Source organism: Amblyomma maculatum, chromosome 11 (genome assembly GCF_055883805.1).
Source record: "Amblyomma maculatum isolate TAMU_Amacu chromosome 11, ASM5588380v1, whole genome shotgun sequence".
In the NCBI taxonomy this organism is placed as follows: Eukaryota; Metazoa; Arthropoda; class Arachnida; order Ixodida; family Ixodidae; genus Amblyomma; species Amblyomma maculatum.
Window position 1 is genome coordinate 69,644,910 of NC_139354.1, and position 9,106 is coordinate 69,654,015.

A 9,106-nucleotide genomic window follows, 5' to 3' on the forward strand; every position below is an offset into this window, starting at 1 on the left:
ATGTATGGATGCGAGAGTTGGACCGTGAAAAAGGCTGACCGCCGAAGAATTAACGTGTTTGAATTGTGGTGCTGGCGAAGACTCCTGAGAGTTCCTTGGACTGCCAGAAAATCAAATCAGTCAATATTGTCGACCATAAACCCTGACTGCTCGTTGGAGGGTCAAATTCTAAAGTTAAAGCTCAGCTACTTTGGTCATCTGATGAGAAGAGAGGAGTCGCTGGAGAAAGATTTGATGTTGGGAAAGGTTGAGGGTCGCCGGAGAAGGGGTAGGCAGCGAACGCGATGGTTAGATGGCATCCTCGAGGCACTGCAGATGAACTTATGTGATGTTAGGAAGATAGCGAGAGACCGGAAAGTGTGGCGTGACATGGTCCATAGGGTCACGAAGAGTCGGACACGACTGAACTGAACTGATTGCCAACCAAGACGTCCGGACCCGAAGCAATTTAGACACCATGGAGGTCGATGCTACGCATGAATTGCAGGAAACATGCTGATTGGTTCGAATCAAAAACGGTTGACAAATCTAAACGTTAAGCAGTCCAGTGACGAACCAAACGTGTTTTAACCTCTGGTAACTTACAGGTACACTTGGCAAATATGTTTGTAAGGAGTTTGTGAAATACCATTTGATAAATTAGGAAACAAAAACATATACCTTAAAGCGCAGTGAATGGTCAATTCGCTATCGATTGAAAACAAGGCTAGGGAAATATGTTCGCCGCAGTTTTGCTTATATAAACCAGATATATATAAAACTTATACCCTATATATAAACATAAACCTTATATAAACCAGATCACGAAAAAGCTCCAAATCGCATTGACAAAATACTAGTATAAGAGCCTGCCATGAATATCTTCCATGTAACGGCAAGGTAGCCTTTCTTCTCCAGCGTGCCGACTTCTTCAGTCGAGCAGCCTTATAGACAGAAAGCTACCGGAGAAATGTTACGGACTATATCCTAGCATAGATATCTACAAACATTCTTGCCGGAAGGCCCTCGGACATGGGACACGCAGAGGTTGAATGAAAACGCATCATAGACTGTTGTTCACACTTGAGACTTAATTTTAAATAAAACCGCTCCGAAAACTCCAAGCATCTCTTTACATTTTATTGCGCTCAACTGTCTCGAAATCCGTATTGGCTCCCATTCAATTCACCTGCAGCGTTTGTTTTCATTTCAATAGTATTCGCAACTACACACATACTCAAAAAAGGAAAAGGAAGAAAAATTGCTCCTTTCACCACAACCTTACCAATTTAGGAAACCTTTGGTACTTTCTACGAGGCGCAAGTGTATAATATTTGCCGCCAATAATATCTCATTAGCGGCAGCTTCTAGTCAACGGCTTAATTTGTAAAACTTTCCTAAACAACTTGACCATACAACCAGTTAGATTTTTATTTTACAATAAGAAATGCCTCAATGCAATGCGTGGTGCTGTTCTGGAAATTTAATATATAAATTGAGTAGAGATTGTAGGGGCTTTTTATAGTTTGCAATTTAACCGTTCAGTTTTCTTTTTATACGAGGACACAGTATGTGGCATAGCAAGGGGCTGTCGCCACTTAAACGCGTCATGTAGTCCATTGTCATGACGCGTCGCAGCATCTCTCCGTGTTGGGCCTTACCTCCGAATAAGAAAACTCTCCCTTCTCTAGCCTACATGAGAGGGGAAGGAGGCTTGCCGTGGGGATAGGGAGGAATAATAATTTTTGTTTGGTTATCTGTGAGATTGAAACTTGTTACTTTCGGGTTCCAAGTACTCTTCCTATTGACAGAGACAAGCGGAGCAAATGAATTGTCTCAATGTGTGTCTAAAACCGACCTGTCAAGCAAACTGCAAATTAACTAGCACAAAAGGCTGTCGCCTTAACTGTCTTCATGGGTATTTAAGTGCCATCACGGTTTTCTTCCACGCAATACCATCTCGGGTCAAGAAAAAAATTTAGGATCTATAAGAATACAGCATCACTACTGATAGTAACTGCAAACACCAAATTAGGAATAGCAAATTACAAACTTTAGGGCGCAAAATGAGTGTAGTAAGATAATTTACGATATTCTGCGGCATATTTGGCAGTGACATTATTTGAAGTAGTAGAGGCGCGGTTGTCAAAACGTTTGTAAAAATGGAAACTACTACCGTTTTGGTACAGAACGAAATTGTATTTGTTCTTGCCAAAGCCTCTATTAGTTACTTGTACAGTGCAGTACTACATATTTACGATGCATCGTCTAACGTAGATGATTAGATATTGATTGGCTTGCATTAGTTAATAGTTTTGAACATACAGATGAAGAAGATTGGTTCGATGTACGAGAGAATGAATAAAACTAGGCGCTTTAAGCACGTCCAGTCAAAACACCATTGGAATAAACGGCGCGTATGGTGATTCTTCGCAGCCGTTTTTCTACGTATTTTGGGACTTGTAGCGCTGCACCTGTGATTTTATCAAGGTTGTAGGCGCTTATTTTATCGCCTTTCTACCATTTACAACCGCAAACGCTACGAAATTAAAGATTATTTTGTACATCAAAGAGGATGCTCAACACGTCGACCATACAAACAAGTTTCGTCTCTACAAACACAGTCGAAACAACTACAGAACTGTGTCAAAAATGCGACAAAATATCCTGTACTTCTGTCGTTACCATGAGATTTTTCTGCAGTTCTGTAGTACATTTCTGTAGTTTTGTAGTTTTTTTATAGTATATTTCTGTTGTCTGTAGTTTTGTAGCACTTTTCTGTTGTAACTACAGGAATTTTTTGTGTTACTACAGAATGTTCTGTTGTCACAACAGTTTTCCCGTCAAAAACCGCACAGAAATTCTGTCGTAACATCAGAAATTTTTTTGTAGTTCTTTCCCACTGGGCGCGATTGCGTTGCATGGTCCGATTCGCATCGCGCATTCTCAAGTTTACTTTAGTTTGCTTTAACCAACGCTACTTCGTAACTTATGTGTGTAGCCACCTGAAAAACCTCTGCGAATGCCGTCACCACTCAAACTTTATTTTATTTTATTGAAATTTTCTTCCTTTACAGCAGCCCTTGCGAAATCGAGCGACAATCTGGACTTATTTCTCAAATTTATTTTTCCGCTAGAATTTGGCCTTCGCGGCGAGTGATCATAACTAAAACAAATAATATGTGGCATGGTAGCCTTTACAATGTAGCGATAAAATTTTAAACGATAGATTATACAGAACGTTCGAATGTAACTCCGTCGTCGTCATAGTAGTAGTTGTCAGTATCACGTGTTAGAAATAATGGCGGCTCCTTGAACTGATCGTATCAAAGTATTTTGTTTGTGGGCTTTAACGTCCCAAAGCGACTCAGGCTATGAGAGACGCCGTAGTGGAGGATTCCAAAAATTTGGACCACCTGGGATTTTTTAACGTGTACTGACGTCGAACAGCACTCGGGCGCCTTGCTTTTTGCCTCCATCGAAGAACGACCGCCAAGGTCGGGATTCCATCCCGCGTTCATGGGAACAGTGTTGGAGCGCCGTAACCACTGCGCCACCCCAACGGGAAAGTATTTTATGGTTTCAGCAATTGATTGGTGTTCGATAGGCAATAAGCCCCCTTCATGGATCACTGCCTTGTAATGGCGGAGGGGCTTGCGAAACTCGATGAAGTCGTGAGCTCTGCTGTGTAGGGCCACCCAAGATAGACAGGTCACGGCAGAGAGTTCTGACAAAATGTGATTCACTGGAGAAGGTAATGGCAACCCACTCCAGTATTTCCTGCCAAGAAAACCCTATGGCCAGTCATAATACCATTATCGATATGGAGCCGGAAGATGAGCCCCCCAGGTTGGAAGGCGTCCCACATGTTACTGGGGATGAACAAAGGGCGATTCCTAGTAGCTCCAGGACGAATGAAGCGGCTGGGCTAAAGCCAAAAGGACGCTCAGTTGTGGATGTGTCGGGAAGCGACCGGAAAGTCCGATGTTGCAAGGAGATATATCACATAGCAACATGGAATGTAAGATCTATGACGCAAGGTAAACTGGATATCGTCGAGCGAGAAATGGACAGATTGAACATTGATATCTTGGGTATCAGCGAGCTCAAGTGGAATGATTTCACTTCGGATCCAAGGTCACCCTTTCAACATAACAGTTATCCAAGTCTATGCACCGACCACTGCTGCTGAAGAAGCTGACGTTGAGAGATTTTATGCGGACCTACAATGCCTTTTAGACCGCACCCCATCATCAGACGTCGTTTTTCTCATAGGAGACTGGAATGCTAAGGTCGGGAGTGAAGAAATATCCGGAATTACAGGCAAGTTCGGTCTTCGTGAGCCAAATGAAGCTGGGCAGAGGCTAGTAGAGTTCTGTCAAGAAAACAACCTGACCATAGCGAATACTCATTTTCAACAGCACAAGAGGCGCCTGTACACATAGATTTCACCGGACGGTCTGTACAGGAATCAGATCGATTATATTATTTGCCGGAAGAGATGGAGAAGCGCTATACAAGCAGTAAAAACAAGGCCTGGGGCCGATTGTGGCACCGATCATCAGCTTCTTGTTGCCAAAATTAAGCTTCGATTGAGGAAAACGCAGAAAACTAGAAGGCCTTTCAGGTATGATCTGGATAAGATTCCATTAGAATATGCTGTGGAAGTGAGGAATCGATTTCAAGAATTAGATCTAGAAGACAAAGCGCCCGAAGAGATGTGGACTGATGTTCGTGATATAATACAAGAAGTTGCTACTAAGGTAGTTCCAAAGCAAAAGAAATGCAAAAAAGAAAACTGGTTATCTGAAGAGGCTTTGCAAATAGCTGAGGAAAGAGGATGGCAAAAGGTATGGGGGAAAGAGAAAGATACAAGGTTCTCAATGCGGATTTTCAGAAAATAGCAAGGAGAGATAAGAATGCCTTCCTGAACATACAGTGTCAAGCAGTTGAGGACAACAGCCAATTAAGGAACACAAGAGATCTGTATAAGACAATCAAAGATATCAAAGGAAGCTTCTGTGCTCAGCTGGGCATGATAAAGGACAAACGAGGCGAGGACCTCACTGAAGCCTCAGAGATAAAGAAGAGGTGGCAGGAATACACAGAAGAACTGTACAAGAAGGACCCGGATGTGCAAACCCAACATAGGACGGTTGTGATTACTGATCTCGAGCTGGGCATCCTGAAGAGTGAAGTTGAATGGGCCTTAGCCAGCCTTGCTAAGAACAAAGCTAGCGGAATTGATGGTATTCCAGCTGAGTTGCTTCAAAACCTCAACCACGACGCTGTTAACACACTGCATACATTATGTCAAAAGATTTGGACAACCCTGCAGTGGCCACAGGATTGGAGGAGGTCAGTTTACATCCCCATTCCAAAGAAAGGCAGTGCCAAAGATTGTTCCAACTACCGCACGATCGCGCTTATTTCGCATGCTAGCAAGGTGATGTTGAAAATCCTCCAAGGTAGGCTGCAGCAGTATGTGGATCGGGAGCTTCCGGACGTGCAAGCTGGGTTTCGCAAGGGCAGAGGAACTAGAGACCAAATTGCCAACCTTCGCTGGATCATGGAAAAAGCATGAGAGTTCGAGAAACCCATTTACTTCTGCTTTACTGATTATGCGAAAGCGTTTGACTGCGTAGATCACAGCAGATTGTGGCAAGCTCTCCAAGAGATGGGAGTTCCAATTCACCTCATCTGTCTCCTCAGGAACCTTTATGAAGGGCAAGAGGCCACAGTCAGAACTGGGCATGGTCTTACTGATTGGTTTCCGATTGAGAAAGGGGTGAGGCAAGGCTGCATACTGTCGCCCTGCCTATTTAACCTATATGCAGAGTGCATCATGAGGAAGCCGGTCTGGACGAGTCTTCAGCTGGAGTGAAGATTGCTGGAAAACGTATCAGCAACCTTAGATATGCGGATGATACCACTTTAATGGCAGAAAGTGAAGTGGAACTCAAGAGACTTCTGATGCGCGTACAAGAAGAGAGTGAGAAGTTTGGGCTTAAACTGAACATTAATAAGACGAAGATCATGGCGTCTTGCCCTATCAAGTCCTGGAGCATCAATGGACAAGAAGTGGAAGCTGTGACAGATTTTGTGTTCTTGGGCGCCAAGATTACCTCGGAAGGAGACTGCAGCCATGAAATTAGGAGACGCCTGCTTCTGGGAACGAGAGCAATGGTTAGCCTTGACCGCCTAGTAAAGAGCAGAGACATTAGTCTGCCAACCAAGATCCGTATAACCCGTGCTATGGTCTTTCCAGTTGTGATGTATGGATGCGAGAGTTGGACTGTGAAAAAGGCTGACCGCCGAAGAATTGACGCGTTTGAATTGTGGTGCTGGCGAAGACTCTTAAGAGTTCCTTGCACTGCCAGAAGATCAAATCAGTCGATATTGTCGACCATAAACCCTGACTGCTCATTGGAGGGTCAAATTCTAAAGTTAAAGCTCAGCTACTTTGGTCATCTGATGAGAAGAGAGGAGTCGCTGGAGAAAGATTTGATGTTGGGAAAGGTTGAGGGTCGCCGGAGAAGGGGTAGGCAGCGAACGCGATGGCATTCTCGAGGCATTGCAGATGAAGCTATGTGATGTTAAGAAGATAGTGAGAGACCGGAAAGCATGGCGTGACATGGTCCATAGGGTCACGAAGAGTCGGACACGACTGAACGCCTGAACTGAACTGAAGGCAATAAGCAGTAAATGAAATCAATTTCATTTTTTGATTATTCCAAGAATTAGAAAAAAACAGAAAAGATTTGAGAAAAGCTGAATAAATATGTCTAAAATGCTCTGAATAAACATTATATACTTCATGATGCTAATTAATAAAGTGTTTTGTGTGAAACTGATCAATTATTTATTTGAGAGTCTCCAACCACGAAACATGAGAAGAGCCGCAATGTGTTAAAGTGCTCAGAATGAAAATGCAATCCTAGGTGATGATAATTCACAGAATTTAGAGCATGTAAATTATTAACTGAATATATGTAAATGAAAAAAAAAGAAAACTTCTAAATGATTTTCCCAGTGCACTAAGAAATAAAAGCCAACGTTTCATGATGTTAATAAGAAAATTTAGAGTGCATAATAGATCACTTAAATAAATAATTTTTTCAAATGACTGAGAAGAGGGAAGCAGAGGAAGTTCAAAGGTGTCACTGCTAGGTGTCAAAGGTACCACTGTCACTATTAGCAAGATACAAAGTATTCAGAAATATGTTATTCAGAAAGTTAAGGCATGCTCAGTTCAGTCGTTCAGTGACCCTATGGACCACGTCACGTCACGCTTTCCGGTCTCTCACCATCTTCCTAACATCACATAACTTCATCTGCAGTGCCTCGAGGATGCCATCTAACCATCGCGTTCGCTGCCTACCCCTTCTCCGGCGACCCTCAACCTTTCCCAACATCAAATCTTTCCCCAGCGAATCCTCTCTTCTCATCAGATGACCAAGGTAGCTGAGCTTTAACTTTAGAATTTGACCCTCCAATGAGCAGTCAGGGTTTATGGTCGACAATATCGACTGATTTGATCTTTTGGCAGTCCAAGGAACTCTCAAGAGTCTTCGCCAGCACCACAATTCAAACGCGTCAATTCTTCGGCGGTCAGCCTTTTCACAATGCACTCTAGGAATATGTATTACAACGGCAAATTCCAAGAATGCCACGGTGTACCCAGAAGTTACGGAACCAGATTAACAACGTGGTTTTACACACCCCGTTAACTAGCTCACCTCAAGAAATACTAATTCAGGGACGGGGTGTACAATTGCAGGAACTAGCATAGACGTTTTTTCAATATTTCGTCACCCGAGAGTACTAAAGTTCGTCAAACTGATCACGTGATGCTCTCATGACGCAAAGAAAGAATTGCATGTATCTCAGTCCAAATACTTGTTCTCAAGTATTCACTGCATTTGTTCTTCTTAATTTCCACTAGATTGTCGGCAACTTGAGTTATTTCTCTGACCTACTCTGCGCGCTTCCTATTCCTTGATGTTACCCCTACCATTTTTCGCTTCATAGCCCTCTGTGTTGTCCTCAACACAGGACATGGGCAAGACATGTAGTGCGAAGAGAGGTTAACCAATTGTCGCTTAGGGTAACAAACTGGATTCCGAGGGAAGGAAAGCATGGCAGGGGAAGGCAGAAAGTTAGGTGGGTGGATAAGGTTAAGAAGTTCGCATTGGTCAAGTGGATGTAGCTAGCACAGAACCGGGTTAAGTGGAGAAATACGGGAGAGGCCTTCGCCCTGAAGTGGGTATAGTAAGGCTAATAATGATGATGATGATGATTCACCGCATTCATAAACATGAATAGCAGCAGATCCCACAATGCAGATGATTTTCAGATTCGGCCTGTGAAGTATGGATTAGATATTCTAGCTCAAATTATACCACATATATTTAATTTAGGTTTGAAACACGGAGTGTTCTCACGGCGCAAGGAAATTGATAAAGTGACAGCTTTGTATAAGAAAGGTGATAAGCTTTGTGTTTAAAATTATAGGCCAGTTTTATGCTGCCAATTTGTTCTAAAGGTCTTGAAACAAATTATTCACATCCGGATATCTTGCTTTTGTGACACACATCAAAAAACAACAGATTTGCAGTTTGGTTTTAACAAACATAAATCTACTGATACTGCATTGTTAAGTCAGAAAGAGTACATCGTACAGTGTTTTGAAGAAAAGAAACTTCCCCTTGGAGTTCTTATAGATTTTTTGCAAGACTTCGAGTACATTAGTCATAATATACTTTTGGCAAATTTGTTCGACTACGGCTTCAAGGGACGGGTTCATCCACTTCTTTTGTCATATCTTGCACACGGATTTCAGTTTGTTAAATTAATAGCTGTTTCTCAATAAAAATTAACTTCCGGGGTATCTTTATGAAGTATTCTAGGTTCCCGCCCCGCTATAGCAAGCCGGCGCCTCCAACAGCACTTAACAATCGGCAATACAACCCCGTGTTTCAGCAATGAAGTACTCCGCGTGGGTATTACCGCAACAACCATAACGATAATCTCCGCGACTATTCCCTAGCATCTGACAGAAGTGACAGATTCCGTGCGCGTCGTTCTCCATCACCGCGGCGGCGTTCCATGTCGCCTCGGCAGGAAA